General features: G+C 41.3%; 1 protein-coding gene and 1 non-coding gene across 3 annotated transcripts in view; both read left to right on the top strand.

The window, feature by feature from the left end:
* Window positions 1–19,099, top strand: part of LRBA (LPS responsive beige-like anchor protein) — an 834,672-nt gene that overhangs the window by 48,753 nt on the left and 766,820 nt on the right. Inside the window, exon 1 of one of the 2 annotated variants that reach the window (XM_035022919.1) lies at window positions 18,939–19,094. The exons of the other annotated variant lie outside the window; for it this stretch is intronic. The gene's annotated coding sequence lies outside the window, so the exon portion shown is untranslated. Of the gene's footprint in view, window positions 1–18,938; window positions 19,095–19,099 lie in introns of those variants that run through there. 2 annotated transcript variants of the gene reach the window in all.
* On the top strand, window positions 641–713 carry TRNAD-GUC. The gene has a single exon. It is a non-coding gene; the product is annotated as a tRNA-Asp (tRNA).

The following is a 19,099-nucleotide window of genomic DNA, read 5'->3' on the forward strand; positions in this document are numbered from 1 at the left end:
TGGCTGGACTGGAGCTCAACCCTGAAGGAATTCATTTCCCAGAAATAGGGTCTATACTCTCTTACAGCCATTTGTCACCACTCACTCACTCTCAAGCCTACAGTAATCTGGATTTTCCTATCTCTTAACTGAGACAGTTCTATTCAAGGTCACCACTAACCACTAGAAAAAACAATGGACTTTGATCATCTTCCTCCTTCCCTACCTATCTGTGGCATTCAACAATTTAATCTTCTTTCTTTACTGAAACCTCTTCCTCTGTAACTCATTCTGATAATATCTGTATCTCTTCCTCTGGTCTCTTTTCCATTGACAGATAACAAAAATGGGTTCCAATCAGGACACACCTGTCAATGGGAAACAGTGAGGTCCTATAACAGATTCTACATTCAACTTCTTTCATTTCAACACAAACTTTTATGGAAAACATGCTATATGCAAGACACCATGCCAGATGTTGTAAGAGTGGAAAGACCCCTGGAATGTCCAATCTTGTGGGGGAAAGAGATTGATAAGCAAGGAATTAAAACTCAAAGCAGAAAAAGATAAGGGTTGATAAGCAGAAGCAGCATTCTGTGGCTATAAAAAGGAGGGGCAATTAAAAATGATCTTGAAGATGAGAATTATTCATATCTGGGGCACCTGGCTGGCTCAGTTGGCAGAGTGTGTGACTGTCGATCTCAGGGTTGTGGGTTCGAGCCCCACGTTGGGTGTTGAAATTACTTAAAAATAAAATCTTAAAAAAAAAAAAAGAATTAGGGGCACCTGGGTGACTCAGTGGGCTAAGCTCCCAACTCTTGGTTTTCAGCGCAGGTTGTGATCTCACGGTCATGAGATCAAACCCTGTGTCCAGCTCTGCACTCAGCAGGAAGTCTGCTAGAGATTCTCTCCCTCTCCCCCCCCCCCCTACTCCCCCCCCCCCCCCCCCCCCCCCCCCCCCCCTTCTCTCTCTCTCTGTCTCTCTCTAAAATAAATAAACAAAATATTTTTAAAAATAAAAGAATTATTCATATCTTTCTAAGTATGAGGACATTTATTGCCAAAGCTCCATTGGTTAAGAAAAAAATTAAGTTATCAAGTTTGTGTGATTCTTAAAGAAAAATTGTTTTTCCCTCCTGCATTATTGGTTCATTATATTACAAATATTAAAACTTCCTTTTTACGGGGATTACTCTATCTAGTGGTAATCCTTTTCTCACTTGATCCTTAGAACAATCTTATTTGGAGGGTATTATTAGACCTGTTTTTCAGATGAAGAAGGTGAGACTCAGAGGAGTTAAATAAGAATGTAGGAGACTGGCCTGAAATAGAATTAAGCTCTTTTCCTCATTATTTGAAATGAATTTTTTAGGGAACTACATGCAGAATGTTTATTTAATTATACTCATTTTGGGTCTTACAAAGTCGAGAAGTTAAATGCCAGCACTTAAACTGAATGGATTCACAGGCCTCCAGATTTAACGCAGGACACTAATTTTCTTCATTGTCAGAATAACCCAGCAATCAGTTAGGTGCTTGGGGACATAACTCTTTCAATCCAAATGGGTCCAATTCAGTCTGTAGTGTTGGTGAGAACAATGCAGCCCTCTAAAGCTGGGTCTACAAGGCAGTTAAAAACCGAAGTGTATTAGTAGTTGTTTGCCGCCCTCAATTCAATTTCAGCACTGGGAAATCCAAAGACTGATGTTATTTTGTATGTTCCATTTCTTTCTAAAACTGGGATAATCAGTCATCTTCAGGTAGTAAAACCAGTTTGATGGGTACCCTCCCTACTTCCCCCATCAGAAACTGGCTTCTGACCTTAGTGCTCATTGGCTGATGGTCAGAGCTGGAGCAACAGGTGCTGCAGTGAAAAAAACAAACAAACCAACCAACAAAACCCCCCCCCACCACCACCAAAAAAAACCTTTGAGCCCTGCCTCAGAAGAGATTTTGTAAATAGAAATGAAGGCTGTGTAAACATAGTACCTGTACTTCCTCTCGTTTCCATGACACACCAGGAACCTAGCAGAAAAAGATCACAGTAGGCAACCCACAAGCCACAAAATAGAGATGGTTTGGGAGGTGGGAGTAGAGCGGAAATTTTGTCTGGCTGCTCCAGCTTTTATCCAAAAAAATCATCTGGCCAACACTTTTGATTCAAATAGCTCACATGTTAGGAACCCTGAAGAATTTTCTGTAATAAAAAAGTGACCAAGACATGAGTGACGACTCCATTCACTACAAAGGAAGTAAAAATAATTCCTTGTTGACACATAAGCAAAAGGATCTGGTCAGGTTGGAAACCCTGGTGCAGTTTGTAGTCTATGAGCAGTGGGGGGGGGGTGGGCAGTGCTAGTTGAGAGTCTGGGATGGTGGAGGTGTTGTATTAGGCAGGATGGAATTCAATACCTCTATACTTGTTCCCAGATACCACATGAGCTTTGCTTAGCCTTCTCTCCTTTCACTACCTACAAAAAGTGAAAGGGTACCTGGGGGCTCAGTCGGGTTGGGCATCCAACTCTTGATTTCAGCTCATGTCACAATCTCTTGGGGGTTGTGGAATTGAGCCCTGCCTCAGGCTCGCACTCAGCGTGGAGTCTGCTTGTCCCTCTCCCTCTGCCCCCCTCCCAGCTCGTGCTCTCTCTCTCAAATAAATAAATACGTAAATAAATAAGTATATAGATAAATAAAATCTTTTTAAAAAAAGTGGCGGACTGTTTTTCAGACAGGAAGTAACATACACAGAGCACAAACATTCAGGAGGTATAATGGGGGTATATACAAGAGTAAGTCACTTTTCATATCTGTTCCCCAGCTACCTGGTTCTCTCCTAGAGGATCAAGTAGTACTGACTTTCTTATAATCTTTCCATAGATCTTTTATGAATATATATAAGCTTATTGTACATGTGTACACACAGGCTTTTTTTTTTTCCTTTTTTTTTTAAACCAAATAGATGGGGGCGCCTGGGTAGCTCAGTCGGTTAAGTGTCTGCCTTCAGCCCGGGTCATGATCCCAGGGTCCTGGAATTGAGTCCCGCAAAAGGTTTCCTGCTCAGCAAGGAGCCTGCTTCTCCCTCTGCCCGTTCCCCTGCTTGTGTCCTCTCTCTGTCTCAGATAAATAAATAATAAAAAAAAAAAAAGTGGCAGAGAAGAAGTAGGCAACAGTGGGAGCTGAGCAGGCAGAGCAGGAGTTTGTACCAGTTTGTTGTGTTCAGTCCTAGATACATTTTGGTATTTTATGTGATCTGGAAAATTGATTCCGAGATTCTGATTCCGAAAAAAATCAGTCGTTTTGCTTCATGGCTTCCTAATGGTCTGAATGAGCAAAGAAGAGCCCATTGTCCAGAGTTACCTCTTCCGGCTTTTTTCTCCTCCCTTTTTGCTGCTTGTTGTGCAGGTCGCACACTCCCCTGCGTCCCTCGTAGCCATGCCTCACAAAATTGAACCAATCACAACTTCTGCACAGCCAGGGGGAAAGGATGCCAAATCCGTCATGATCAAGAAAAAGATAATAAAGATTAAAGTTCGATGCAGCAGCTACCTTTATAGCTTGGTCATCGCAGACAAAGAGAAGACAGGAAAACTGAAGCAGTCCCTGCCCCCAGGGTTGGCAGTGAAGGAGCTGATATGAACCTGGCCCACTGATTTGAACTGTATTAATATTTTAAAATAAAAAAAAAAGAGTTACCTCTTTTGGTCCAAGAAATTAATGGAATTTGTGACTGAATCAAAGATTATATGGATATCCTAATGCTAACCAGACTAGCTGGTAAGCAGAATCGGTAAATAGCTAAATTGGTCAGGAAAGCTTTTATAATTTTTTTTCAAAAAACTTAAAAGATAGTAACTTAACATATGCTACAATTATTGTAATAATTTACATTTATTAAGCATTAGTTGCTTTGGGGGTAATATGCTAAGTACTTTACCTGTAATCCTTAAAATGGGTACTATTATTATAATGATTTTATAGACGAGGAAACTGAAACTTATCAGATTTGTTCAGTGATTTCTCAAGAACACACAGCCAGTAAGCCATGGAAATAGAAGTTAAGCCAGATGTGTTAGGTGTCAAAGTCTATACTATTAACCAATAGCAGTTTTATGATGTTTAAAGTAGCAAAACAGTGGAAACATGAATTTAACCAATAGAAGATTGGTTAAATTATGGTCTGGTCAATAATGTAATAATACAATTATTAAAGTGATGCTTAAAAGACTATTTGGTGACATGAAAAATATTAATAATATATTTCTAAGTTAAAAAAAAACAGATTACAAGCACCGTATTTAACATGAGCTCAATTTTGTAATTACACATTTATTTAGTTGGAATACTTGCCTACACCAAATGTGAGAGATGGTATCTCTGGGTGTTGCAATTATGGTTTTTTTTTTTTTCATTTTTGAACTTTTCTACATTTTCCGAGCTTTCTACAATTAACGTACACTACTTTTTAAATCTGTAAGACCCTTCAATGTTATTTCACATAGAAGAGAGAAATTAGTAACAGGAATACCATCATCAATTTTATGACAGATAACGGAAATTTTGTGGGGAAAGAAGGGTGGGGAGAACTGAACATACTGAATGTCGTGGTGACATGAGTGTGTTCTTTCCTAGGTGCGGCCACAAGCGCAGATATGTCTCACAAGTTTCCATTAGCTGATACCATATTAACCAGGGTCATGACTAAGCACAATCATATCCTAATCATTTTCCTCCTCCTTGAATTGCTTTCCTCCCTTGGCTTCAGTGACTGCCTGCTCCTATTTTCCATCTACCTCATTGGCTTCCCTTTTGCAATCTCCTTTGCTAGTTCCCTCTCCTCTCCTCTCCTCCCCTCATTTCAAAGAGTCCTAGGCCTGGCCTTAGGTCTCCTCTTCACCACCCATTTCAGAGGGAAAAAACAAACAAACAAACAAACAAAACATTCATATATATATTTATTTATATAGTTACACTCTCCTTTGGGAGCCCAGCCATAAATAAGTGAGTGAAGTAAATCCTTGATGTCACTGCCAACTCTTTCCCTAGGTCAACACCACTTATTTCCACCTCAGTTAATAGCATATCCATCAGTCGCTCAAGTCAAAAATCTAAACAGCATTTTTCATTGCTCCCTTTTCCTCATCTTTACCCCCTCACATACAGTATATCAGCAAATCCTGTTGGTTCGATTTTCAAAATATACCTTGAGTCCTTTTCTTTCCCTTATCAGGCTCCATTTTGCTTAGGCTATTTGTTATCCTAAATTATCTCTTTGCTTTTATTTTTGCTTGGCCACTCTTCACACATAGCCAGTTATACTAATCTCTGAATTTGAAATTGAAAATTCAGAAGATGTGGCTCTGCTCTTTCATTTTTATTTTTTCCTGAAAAGTTAAGATTTACCTAGCTTGTCTGAATTATCATAATTCAGAATTAATTTAATAGTACAAAAAATGCATTCACTTTGGTTTCCTAGCAGTCAAATATTTGGGAACCTAAAAAGAAAAATTGCTCATTTGTTCTGTTCAGTTTGTACACCACCACCTTGGTTAACAATGGTTCTGGGAGAATTGAAAAAAAGGAAAATTATATTCTATTCTTAATTCTCATCCATCTGTAAAGAACAAAACAGAAGTGCTGAAATAAATATGTATGGTAGTCTGGGGTGGCTTACCAAACTCGTTTCCACTTAAGTTAGTCTTGCCTCATTTTTCCAGGCCTTCAATTCACTGAATAGCTGCTGCTTTTTTTTTTTTTTTTTTGCCTTCTAAGTTTCTACAGCTATGACTCATGGAACTAGAACTAGATCAGCACTGCTATGTGCTACTTTCTATATTAGATTTTTCTCAACTGGTTAAAATTGACATAAGCAAAACACATTTTGTTCTTCTAAAGCTTAAACACAAAGTTAAACTGTCTAACAAACTTCCATTAACAGAAGTTGGGTTTAGCAGAGGAATAAAGACTTTTAATTTTATTATACAACATAATTTTCTCCAGCTATTTCTTTTTTTTTTTGAAGAGATATTCGAACCCCTATGTTTATTGCAGCATTATTCACAATAACCAAGATATGGAAGTAACTCAAGTGTCCATCAACAGATGAATGGATAAAGAAGATATGATACACACAATAGAATATTACTCAGACATAAAAGAGAATGAAATCCTGCCATTTACAACAGCATGGATGAACCCAGAGGGTATAATGCCAAGTGAAATAAGTTAGAGTAAGACAAATACCATATGAGTTCACTTACATGTGGAATTTAAGAAACAAAACAGGGGCACCTGGGTGGCTCAGTTGTTGGCCGTCTGCCTTCAGCTCGGGTCAAGATCCTAGGATCCTGGGATCGAGCCCCACGTTGGGCTCCCTGCTCAGCGGAGAGCCTGCTTCTCCCTCTCCCTCTGCCTGCCTCTCTGCCTGCTTGTGCTCTCTTTCTCTCTCTCTGTCAAATAAATGAATAAAAATCTTAAAAAAAAAAAAAAGAAACAAAACAAATGAACAAACAAAGATAAGAAGAGACTAACAAAAACCCAGACTCTTAAATACAGAGGACAAACTGGTGGTTGCCAGAGGGGAAGTGGGTGGGGGGATGGGTGAAATAGATAAAGGGGATTAAGAGTACTCATGTTTTTTCAGATACAAGAGCAATTAATTTTTTTCATCAGTCTTATATAATACCTAGTGCTCATTCATCATGTCCCCTCCTTAATGTCCAGCACCCAGCCATCCCATCCCCCCACTCCCTCTCCTCCAGCAACCCTGTTTGTTTCCTATGATTGAGAGTCTCTTATGGTTTGCCTTCCTCTCTGATTTCGTCTTGTTTTATTTTTTCCTCTCTTCCCCTATGTTTTTTTCCTTAAATTCCACAAACTAGTAAGATCATATGATAATTGCCTTTCTCTGATTGACTTATTTTGCTTAGCATAACACCCTCTAGTTCCAACCACGCCACTGCAAATGGCAAGATTTCATTCCTTTTGATGGCTGAGTAGTATTTCATTATGTATATATACCACATTTTCCCCATCCATTCATCCGCCAATGGATATCTGGGCTCTTTACATAGTTTGGCCATTATGGACATTGCTGCCATAAAGATTGGGGGTACAGGTGCCCCTTCAGATCACTACATTTGTATCTTTGGGGTAAATACCCCATAATGCAATTGCTTCCTCAGCCATTTCTTCCACAGTTGCTGATTATAGAACTTCCAATAATCTCATTTAGATCCTAGAAATTTAGGGTACATTTTCCTAAATGGTAATTTTTAATTTACTAACCACATTTTGCTTTAGAAATAGATTATTTTGGGGATGCCTAGCTGGTTCAGTTGGTGGATCATGTGACTCTTGATCTCGGAGTTGTGAATTCGAGCCCCACATTGGGTGTAGAGATTGCTTAAAAATAAAATCCTTTTTTAAAAAAGAAACTATTTTGAAGTTGGCACTATTTCTGTGTTACTTTTAACATGAAATCTAGCAAACGTTACTTTCTTTTCTTTACACAGAACTCCAATTCTTCTCCTTTCTGACTTATAAGACCATTGCTTTTAAAATAGAAATAACCTAAATGAGTGATACTAAAATATTTATACAAGTTATTTTAATTAACATCAAACTTATTGTTATATATTTCATCAAAGGAGTATTATGAAGTAAAAAATAAATTGGTTCAGTGGTTATAAACTTTGGCCCCATATTGGAATTGCCCAGGAAGCTGCAAAAAATGCTGATGTCTGGGTCCTAAACAAGATTATAATTTAATTGGCCTGGGCATTGGGATTTATAAAAGGTTTGAGGTGATTCTAAAACATGGCCAAGGTTGGGCACCTGGGTGGCTCAGTTGGTTGAGTGGCCAACCCTTGGTTTCACTCAGGTCATGATGTCAGGGTCATGGGATCCAGTGGGGCGTCTGCTGGATATTCTCTCCCTCTTCTTCTCCTTCTGCCCCTCCTCCCCTCAAATAAATAAATAAAATCTTTTATTTTATTCTTTTTTAAGGTTTTATTTATTTGAGAGAGAGAGAGTGAGCAAGAGAGAGCACACATGAGCAAGGGCAGAGGGAGAGGGAGAAACAGACTCCCCTGCTGAGTGGGGAGCCCGGCTCCAAGCTTGATTCCAGGACCCTGAGATCATGACCTGAGCTGAAGGCAGATGTTTAACCGACTAAGCCACCCAGGTGCCCCTAAATAAATAAACCTTTTAAAAAATAAATAAAACATGGCCAAGGTTAAGAACCACAACATTAGGCAATTACAACTCCTAGAAGTCTATATTTCCCCATCCCCACTCCCCTTTTTAAAAGATTTATATTTTTGAGAGAGAGAGCACATGCTTACATAGTGGGAGAGGTAGAGGGAGGGGGACAAACCCCAGCAAACTCTGCACTGAGTGCGGAGCCTGATGCAGGGCTCAAACTCATGCCCCTGACATCATGACCTGAGCTGAAACCAAGAGTCAGTCGCTTAACCAACTGAGCCACCCAGGCGCCCCCGACCTTTATTTTATTTTATTTTATTAAAGATTTTTATTATTTTTAAAGTAATCTCTATACCCAACGTGGGGTTTGAACTCATGACCCTGAGATCAAGAGTTGCATGCTTTTCCAACTGAGCCAGCCAGGCACCCCTTCCACCCCTTTTTTTACGTGGTTTAAAACAACACAGATTTATTATCTTATAATTCAGATGTTGGAAGTCCAAAATGGGTTTCACTGGGATAAAATCAAGGTATTGTCAGTGCTGCATTCCTTCTGGAGACTGCAGGGGGGAATCTGTTTTCTTACCTTTTCCAGCCTCTAGAGGCTGCCTGAATTCCTTGGCCTGTGGCCCCTTCCTCCTCTAACATCAAAGACATCAGTGTAGCGTCTTCAAACCTCTCACTGACTCTAACCTTTCTGTCTCCCCCTTTCCTTATAAGAACCCTTGTGATTACAATGGGCCCACCTATATAATCAAAGATTATAGACCCTCAAGATCCTTAACTTAATCATCTGCAAAGTCCTTTTTTCATGTGAGGTAATATATTCACAGGTCCCAGGGGTTAGGACTCCGAAACCTTTAAGAGGCCATTCTACTGCCTACCACAAGCCCCATAATCTGTAGCTGTAACTTTCTCCAGGAAGCTTTTCTTTTTTAAAATTGAGATATAATTCACATATAACATCATGTAAATTTTATTTTATTTTTATTTTATTTTATTTTTTTAAGATTTTTATTTATTTATTTGACAGAGAGAGACACAGCGAGAGAGGGAACACAGCAGGGGGAGCGGGAGAGGGAGAATCAGGCCCCCTGTGGAGCAGGGAGCCTGATGCAGGACTCGATCCCAGGACCCTGGGATCATGACCTGAGCCAAAGGCAGATGCCCAACGACTGAGCCACCCAGGCGCCCCTAACATGTCAATTTTAGATGTCCAACTTGTTGATACATTTATATATTGCAATACGATTATCATCCTAGTGTTAGCTAGGATGTTAGCTAGTGTTAGCTATCACATCATATAATTACCATTTCTTTTTCTGTGCTGAGAACAATTAAGATCTAATCTCTTATAATTTTGAAGTTTGTAATACAGTATTATTGACTATAACCACTATGTGGTGCATTAGATCTCTATGATTTATTTATCTACTAGATGCAAGTTTGTACCCTTAAACAACATCTCCCCCACCTCTAGCCCCTGGTAACCACTATCTCATTCTCTGTTTTTATGAGTGTATTCTTTTAGATTCCACATATAGGTGATATCATAAACTATTTTTCTTTGTCTGACTTATCTCACTTAGCATAATCCCCGCCAGGTCTATCCCTGTTGTTGCAAATGGCAGGATTCTGATGGCTGAGTAATATTCCATTATATATGTATATCACATCTTCTTTATCCATTCATCCACTGATAGGAACTTAGGCTGCTTCATATCTTGGCCATTATGAATAATGCTGCAGTAAAAATGAAAGTGCAGATATCTCTTTGATATCCTGTTTTCATTTCCTTTGGATATATATCTATAAGTGGAATTGCAGGATTATATGGTAGTTCTATTTTTAATGTTTTAAGGAACCTCCATACGGTTTTCCAAAGTGGCTGCACTAGTTTGCATTCACATTGACAGTGTACAAGGGCTCCCTTTTCTCCAAATCCTCACTAACACTTGATATCTTTGGCTTCTTGATGATAGCCATGCTAACAGGTGTGAGGTGGTTTTGATTTGCATTTCTCTGATGATTAGTGATGTTGAGCATCTTTTCAGGTACTTATTGGCCATTTTTTTCTTAAAGATTTTATTTATTTATTTGAGAGAGAGAATGAAAGACAGAGAGCACGAGAGGGAAGAGGGTCAGAGGGAGAAGCAGACCCCCCGCTGAGCAGGGAGCCCGATGTGGGACTCGATCCCAGGACTCCAGGATCATGACCTGAGCCGAAGGCAGTCGCTTAACCAACTGAGCCACCCAGGCGCCCTTACTGGCCATTTTTTTAAAAGATTTTTTAAAGTGGGTCACCTGGGGGGCTCAGTCGGTAAGCATCTGCCTTCAGCTCAGGTCATGATCCCAGCGTCCTGGGATCGAGCCCCCACTGGGCTCCCTGCTCAATGGGAATCCTGCTTCTTCCTGTCCTGCTCCCCCTGCTTGTGTTCCCTCTCTCACTGTGTCTCTCTCTGTCAAATAAATAAATAAAATCTTTAAAAAAAAAAGATTTTTTAAAGTAATCTCTACACCTAATGTGGGGCTTGAACTCACAACCCTGAGATCAGACGCCACATGCTTTATGGACTGAACAAGCCAGGGGCCCCTGTATTGGCCATTTTGATGTCTTCTTTGGAAAAGTGTCTGTTTAGTTTGTCCACTCATTTTTAATTTATTTTTTATTTTTTAAAGTTCCCTTCATGGTAGAACCCAGTCCTTAGCCTGGTTTAACTTTGGTCCACTCCACCTCTCTAGCTTCATCTCTAGTCAACTTCTTATTAACAATCTACTTGCTTTTCCTAGGCTTACCATTTTCCTGTAACAATTATAATTTAGGCATGGGAGTCTTGGTTATGCTAACCTAATTTTCATTCATAACAAAACCAAGAATGTATCATAATCTATTCATTTCCCCTTCTGCTGCCTATTGTGTAAGCACGAGTCAATTCCATTTCCCCCTTGTGCAGGGACAATAAACACTATAATGACATTTTAGACAATCACAATACCATCTAATGTCATGGGATAAGAGTTACCCACACTTAGATTCCTCATACATAAAGAGTACCTATAAAGAGGGTGTGATCAAAGTGTGGGTGGTAGAATGCATTTTTCAATATTTATTTACAGAGCAAGCTTATTATTGCTCTATAGCTCTATCCAGAAGAAAAATCTAATTATTTAAGGGTGGAATTGGGCTCAATTGTCTTCTCAGTCCAAAATGTCCAACCATTCTGGACACTTTTCATATCATGGAATAACCTTCCCTGACTTTTTCATCTGGCTTATTCCTATTCTTTAATACTCAATACTGGTATCACCTTTTTCTTGAAAGTCTCTCTTTTAGGTTTTATAGGTTTAATATACTGCATTGTAATGTCTGTCCCAATGACTAGACTGTGACTCCCCAAGGCAGAGATTGGATTTTCTTTTATCTAAATGTCTAATGCGGTGCTTAATATGTAGGAGCACTCAGTACATGGATTTTTTGGAATGATCTTAATTTCTGTGACTAAATTTCTTCTTGCTTTAAATATCTTTTGGTCTTTTTTTTTTTTAAGATTTTATCCATTTATTTGACTGAGAGAGACACAGCGAGAGAGGGAACACAGCAGGGGGAGTGGGAGAGGGAGAAGCAGGCTTCCTGCTGAGCAGGGAGCCCAATGCGGGGCTTGATCCCAGGATCCCAGGATCATGACCTGAGCCAAAGGCAGACGCCCAACGACTAAGCCACCCAGGTGCCCCAATATCTTTTGGTCTTAATCAGTACCACATCATCAGTGGTATATGACTTAAAAAGGTAGAGTCCCTTGACTTAATGTATCATGAAAATCTTCTGTGGTTATTAACTATCTCCAATGCCATTTTTAATGGCTGCAGAGAATTCCATCGCATGGAAGAACCATAATTTATCTAACTGTTCTTTTTGTGTCAGATATGTAGATTCTAAGTTTTTGAAATTATAAATACTACTAAAATAAACATGATTTCAACTCTGCCTCTGATCTACCAGATTATGTTCAGGTTAGGATATATTCCTCAGTGGAAAAGCAATATATTGCTAAACTGCCTTTCAGTGACATCATACATTTGCAGTAAATGAGAGTGCACATTTCTTCTTTGCCAACACTGGGTAGTATAAATATTTGTAATGAGAGTGGTAAAAATTATCTCAATTTTTATTTTTTTAAATTTTTAAAAATGATTTTTATTTATTTGACAGAGAGAGAGAGCACAAGCAGGGGGAGGAACAGAGGGAGAGGGAGAAGCAGGCTCCCCGCTGAGTAAGGAGCCCGATGCAGGGCTCGATCCCAGGACCCTGGGAAGGCAGACATTTAACCGACTGAGCCACCCAGGTGCCCCCATTTTTTTAATTATTAGTGGACTTGAACCCTTTCCCCCTGCATCTTTAATAGATGCTTGCTTACCCATGTGGCCACACATTTCTCAGCAAAGAAAATAATTTGGAGTGTCTGTAAGGAAATGGATGCTTTCTTTAATAAAATTAAATCTAGCTCTGCTCAGTTAGCAATAAAGAGAAAACCTCCCTGGAAAATTTCTTGTGGACTTTATAACCCCAAATGTGATCCCACATAATTCCCCTTTCCCTTGAGGATCTCTGCTACCATCCTCTTTAAGATATGGGCCCAATTATGGGGACTCCAAATTACAACACAGATGTGACAAGGCTGGAATATTTTTAAAAGTTTATACTCTGGACAGAAAAAAAGTAATATGGTCAGGAGAGTAACCCAAAACTACGTAATGTATTTTTACCTGATGTTGTTGTTCTATTGCTATGTAACAAACACCCCTGAAACTCAGTGGCTTAATTCGGCAGGTACTTATATCTCCCATAATTTCTGTGTGGGTTAACAGGATCCAACTGTGCTATTGTATACCATGTGGTGTTGGCGGTGTTGCAGTCATCTGAGGATTCACCCTGGCTGGAATAGCTAAGATGGCTCACTCTCATGGTAGGCTATTGGTCCTAGGGGTTGGCTAAAACTCGGCTGGGACTGTTGACTGAAGGGCCTTGATTGTTCTTCTTCTTCTTTTTTTTTTAGATTTTATTTATTTATTTGACAGAGAGAGACACAGTGAGAGAGGGAACACAAGCAGGGGGCGTGGGAGAGGGAGAAGCAGGCTTCCTGCGAAGCAGGGAGCCCAACGCAGGGCTTGATCCCAGGACCCTGGGATTATGACCTGAGCCGAAGGCAGACGCTTAACCATCTGAGCCACCCAGGTGCCCCTTGATTGTTCTTTATATAGCTTCTCCACGTGGCTTGGATTCCAAGAAGGAATGCTCCAAGCCTGCCTCCATATGACAGCAGTCATCTTTCTCCTCTCAGTTGGGAGTACTAGCAAGAAATTAAAAGTTCAAACCCAGAGAATGGGGGCTAGAAAAAAGTAATTTCTTCTCCTTTCTGCTTAAAGTCATTCTCCTGGTGTCTCATTTCCTATGTGAACCCCCCACTTCCCTCTTGATGACTGAAATGGTAACCTACCACTTTCAGGAGACACATTGACCTCTCAGAGACCTCACCTGGACAAAAATTCAGAATTTAGCTAACAATACCAATAGTTATTCTAGGGATATACACTTACATAGATTGCAAAGATGGGATGGGGTGGTGGTACATTTCTTTTTTTTTTTTTTAAAGATTTTATTTATTTATTTGACAGAGAGATAGAGAGAGAGAACAAGTACGCAGAGAGGCAGGCAGAGGGAGAGGGAGAAGCAGGCTCCCCGCTGAGCAGGGAGCCCGATGCGGGGCTCGATCCCAGGACCCTGGGATCATGACCCGAGCCGAAGGCAGCCGCTTAACCGACTGAGCCACCCAGGCGCCCTGGTACATTTCTTTGTAGTATCATGACAACTATTAACTTACTATCATAAGGGACCACTGTAAATGAGACACCTATTTACACACTACTTAAGAAAAAGATAGAGATGGAAAAATAGAAAAGACAAATCAACCAACCTAGTCTATGTCCATGCCAACTACACTAACTACTACATTAATATTTTATGTCTTAAAAAGTATGTCTTGGCTAGCATACTTGCTGAAAGTAGAGTTGCCCTTTACAAAGCCTCTACCTCTTTTGTGACATACACAAGGGAAAAAAGAATTTAAAAATTCCCAAAATGTGGGGCACCTGGGTGGCTCAGTCGTTAAGCGTCTGCCTTCGGCTCAGGTCATGATCATAGGGTCCTGGGATTGAGCCCCGCATCAGGCTCCCTGCTCTGCGGGGAGCCTGCTTCTCCCTCTGCCTCTGCTTATCTCTCTCTCTCTCTATCTCATGAATACATAAATAAAATCTTTAAAAAAAAATTCCCAAAATGTAGTAAGTTAATGTGGATCATTTTGAACTTCTAGATATTAAACAATCAATCATATAAACTTTTAATCTTGAACTTTTGAGTTTCCAACCATTAAAGAAGGTGATGTTTTTTCCCTTTAAATTAAATTGTTCCCATAATCTAATGCCCAATAAAAATATCATTAATAAAACTACTAGCATAAAAATTTTATTTAACATTAGTAAGATTTAATGAATGTTTCACTTTCTCACAAGGAAGGTGCTGCAAGCCAGGACCATGTATTTCCAGTCTATGATACCATAAGTGATGAGAAATAACAATTTGAAGAAAACTTCAAATCCAGAGATACACATCCAGGCTCATAGCAAATCATGTGGGTGGTAGCTTTCCCCTAAATTATCATTTCAACTATATGCTAGCAAAATGCCAATAAGTTACATTTGGGTGGGTTAGGTATTCTTTCTGGCAGAAAGAAAATTCCATCCCATCTTTTCTATCAAAATTTTCTTTCTATATAGGTAAGGGTTTATAGATCAATAATCTTGATTTCACCATGAAATTACATTCTCTTTGCCTGAGTTCCTCTGAGTTATGCACAGGCTTCCTGTTCTGAATCTACTGTTTTTTTCTTCTTTTTTTTCCTGCTATGGTTTTTAACATATGCTGAAGGCAAGTAAAATTATGAAAAATTTTAGTCCTTAATTCTGTCAAGATGGTGATGTCCAAGAAATACAAAGTGGATGGTGATAAAAAAAACTTGAGCCTGGCTTTACAGGAAGAATCTTTTTTCCCCCCTTTCTTCCTTTTTGTGTAGCATTTGAGCATATAATGTAGGGATACAAGTATTGCAGTTCTGTAAATTCACCTGCTGATAGTTTATATGAAATCTTTTGACTAGAAAACATCCATTATAGTACCAAAAAGATAAACAAATTCTAACAAATGGTAAATGGCTTTCCATATTAAGATAGCCATTTATACAAAGATCCTACCCCCTTTAACTGGTAGTAGTTGTATAGATTTAAGCAAGGGCTTTCAGGTGAGAAAACTTAAAGCAAGCATTTTTAGAGTTTTAACTCAATCCAAATAATATGTTTTGAGTACCTACAATGTTCAGGATTGTGCCATGAAGGAGCTTAGTAGTTGATGGACAGATAGTTCACCCTGAAGCACTCTGATTTTATTCTTTTGACGTAAACAGCTATTGTATTCTAACTGTGGCTAGAAATGAAGTTTCCTCTTCTACCTTTCATATGCTTCCTTCTGAACCCCCATTCTTTGCTATGTATTTTACTGTAACCAGGAGCAAAGTTAAGCAGGAGGTTGGATAATTCTGAAAAACTGTAAAAAAGAGTTGACAATTTTTTTGGGAAATATTTGGGTAATTTTCTTATATCCCCTTTTGTTTCACCAGTAGAATAGTGTTAACAGTGAGCTGGCAAATCCATGACAGACACAAACCTTAGCCCCAGTCATTTAGATTGAATAACTGTGACCACACTGTGTTTAGGACATGTTCATTGTCATCTCCTTCTTGATGGCAGATGTTTATTTATTTAGCAAATACTTTACTAGCAATTGTATGCCAGATATATTAACATACTTGAGGGGCGCCTGGGTGGCTCAGATGGTTAAGAGTCTGCCTTCCGCTGGGGTCATTATCTCAGGGTCCTGGGATTGAGTCTCACATCAGGCTCCTTGCTTAGCGAGGAGCCTGCTTCTCCCTCTGCCTGCCACTCCCCCTGCTTGTACTCTCCCTCTCTCTCTGGCAAATAAATAAATAAAATCTTAAAAAAAAAAATACTCAAGGTAAGACTATTTGCCCAAATCTGGGGAGACAAGATGCTTTAATAGAAGCCTTTCATTAATGCCTCTCTACCTCAAATGTGCCTCCTTGTCTCCTTCCCTACAGATGTGTTAAAGGTCAAATGAAAGTTGTCTTTCTACTTCAGGGACACCTGACTCCCTCTTATTCCAGACTTACTTTTTTTTTAAGGATTTTTTAAAAAATCTATTAGAGAGAGAGAGACACACAGCGAGAGAGGGAACACAAGCAGGGGGAGTGGCAGGCAGAGGGAGAAGCAGGTTTCCCACAGAGCAGGGAGCCCGATACGGGACTCGATCCCAGGACCCTGAGATCATGACCTGAGCCGAAGGCAGACGCTTAATGACTGAGCCATCCAGGCGCCCCAGACTTATTCATTTACCAATCTGAAATATATATGTGTTATTTATTTTATTAATTTTTAAAGATTTTATTTATCTGTTAGAGAACACAAGCAGGGGGAGGGCAGGCAAGGGGAGGGGCAGGCTCCCCACCTAGCAAGGAGACTGATGGGGGGGCTCGATATCAGGACCCTGGGATCAGGACTGAGGGGAAGGCAGACGCTTAACCGACTGAGCCACCCAAATGTCCCACAATCTGAAATTTAAATCTGAGGTGTTTAGTTTTTCAGGGATTTAAGGAAAGGCAAGCCATTCATGTGGCTTGCCTCTTACCCTGGCAATACATGAATCACCAATTCAGATCATGAGAAAAATGTCTGCTCCATCTTTGGAGTATCCGCTTATTGCAAAACAAGTCTTTAACAAACATTTGCAAACATAGGCGATTTGGTGAAGTCAAATTCATTTTAGTGTTTTTAAAAGGTGTACCACTTTTCTGAAGATACCCTGATGCTTCTTGTCCTATCTCATGTTACCTCCCTCCCTCCAAATTTCCATGTGATAGTTGGAATTCCGTTTCCTTTTTTTTTTTTTTTAAGATTTTATTTATTTATTTGACAGAGACAGAGACAGCGAGAGCAGGAACACAAGCAGGGGGGGTGGGAGAGGGAGAAGCAGGCTTCCCGCTGAGCCGGGAGCCCGATGTGGGACTCGATCCCAGGACCCTGGGATCATGACCTGAGCCGAAGGCAGTCGCTTAACCAACTGAGCCACCCAGGCGCCTCCGTTTCCTTTTCAAGCCCATCCCAACCCTTTCTCTAGGCAATTATTATTATTTTTTAAATTTATTTATTTGAGACAGAGAGATAGAGAGAGAGAGAGAGAGAGTAGGAGCAGTGGGGAGAGGCAGAGGGAGAGGGAGAAGCAGGCTTCCCGCGGGGCAGGGAGCCCGATGCGGGGCTCGATCCCAGGACCCTGAGATCATGACCTGAGCCGAAGGCAGACGCTTAACAACTGAGCCACCCAGGCGCCCCTCTCTAGGCAATTATTACATCTCTCAAACCAATATATTTTTTTCTTCTGGCTCCTTCCTGGTACTTCCTAACTTTTACCTGACTTCACTCTTTCTTCACTTTCATTTTAGGGAACTAGTAGTATATTAAACATCATTTTTTAAGGCCTTATGACTTCAAAGAGTACATAAGGGTGAAAAACCACTTTCTTTAACGATACTTGTTTTTCACTAATGCATCAGGAAGAATACTTTATTGTTAATAGTGAGGGTGGAGGGGGAGGACACATTACGATGACCTGTGCTGGTTTCAATCCTAATGTAACTTATCTTTTAAACTAATCTGAGAATGAGGCGAACCTAACTTTCACACTGGAAAATTACGAGAGTAAAAAAACCCCTGAGATCTACAGGCAAAATTAACCCCGCCTCCACGCCGTTTGGAGCAGCTGTCTCAGGAATCCTCCCTTCCTTAGCATGTGGGAGAGGTTTGGTGGGGCGGCAGCTGCAAAGCAAGGAATCTTTCCCATTCCTCGTGGACACGTGGCCCCTCCCATCTTCTTCCAAGCGGTGGCAGCTGCTGGGGCATCCCAGCGGAAATCTCTAAGTCTTCACGGAGCGCCGCGGGCGGGCAGCAGCTGAACGCAGTCAGGGGTGGGGACTCTCTGCTCCCTTTAGACAAGGAAAGCAGCCTCGCTGGCTCCAGCGCTGCCACTTCTCTGGCTCATAGCAGTCCCTCAGGTGTCCTTCTTCAAGTCCAGGAAGACACCTTGGAAACGTGGGGCGGGTTCTCCGCGCGCTAGGAGACCCTACGGTAACTTAACAACAGAAGAAGCTTCAGAATCACCTCAGCACTTGTCAAAGCACCTTCCCAGGTCGTGGGTGGGGGGTGTACGCGTGTGTGCGGGGAGAGTCGGCGCCTGGTACGAAACGTCTCTTCTGGCCGGTCCGGGACACACCTGGTGTTATTTGGGCAAAGCGCCGCTAGCGTGCCCACCTTCACACGCAGTCCTGCCTGCAAGCCCGCGCCTGGCGCCTTCGCCCTTTCGCGGCCCCCTAGGCCTCCCGCGCTTCCCCACCCCGCCACACGCTCGCCTCCGCCTTCGCGGGCGCCCGCCCCACCGTCCCGCGCGCTCGCGCTCGCGCACGCGCACGCCGCGCCCGGCGGCCCTCGGCGCTGTCATGGCGGCGAGGAGCAGCTTCAGTGCGCGCAGGGGCATTCGCGCGAGCCGTGGCGGGGCGAGCTGTGGCAGTAGCAACCTCACCACCGCCGGCAGCGTCAGCCGCGGTGTCCATAGCGCTAGCAGCGGCGGTTTTTGCAAAGGCTGAGCGCAGGGGTCGGGCGGGCCAGGAAGCCATGGAGTTCTGTGCAGCCGCGGACTCCCGGGGAGCAGACTAGGGAAACTTGGAGGCTGCGACCAGGTGCA

This window comes from Mirounga leonina, unplaced genomic scaffold (assembly GCF_011800145.1).
Source record: "Mirounga leonina isolate KUSES-001 unplaced genomic scaffold, KU_Mleo_1.0 Mir_176, whole genome shotgun sequence".
In the NCBI taxonomy this organism is placed as follows: domain Eukaryota; kingdom Metazoa; phylum Chordata; class Mammalia; order Carnivora; family Phocidae; genus Mirounga; species Mirounga leonina.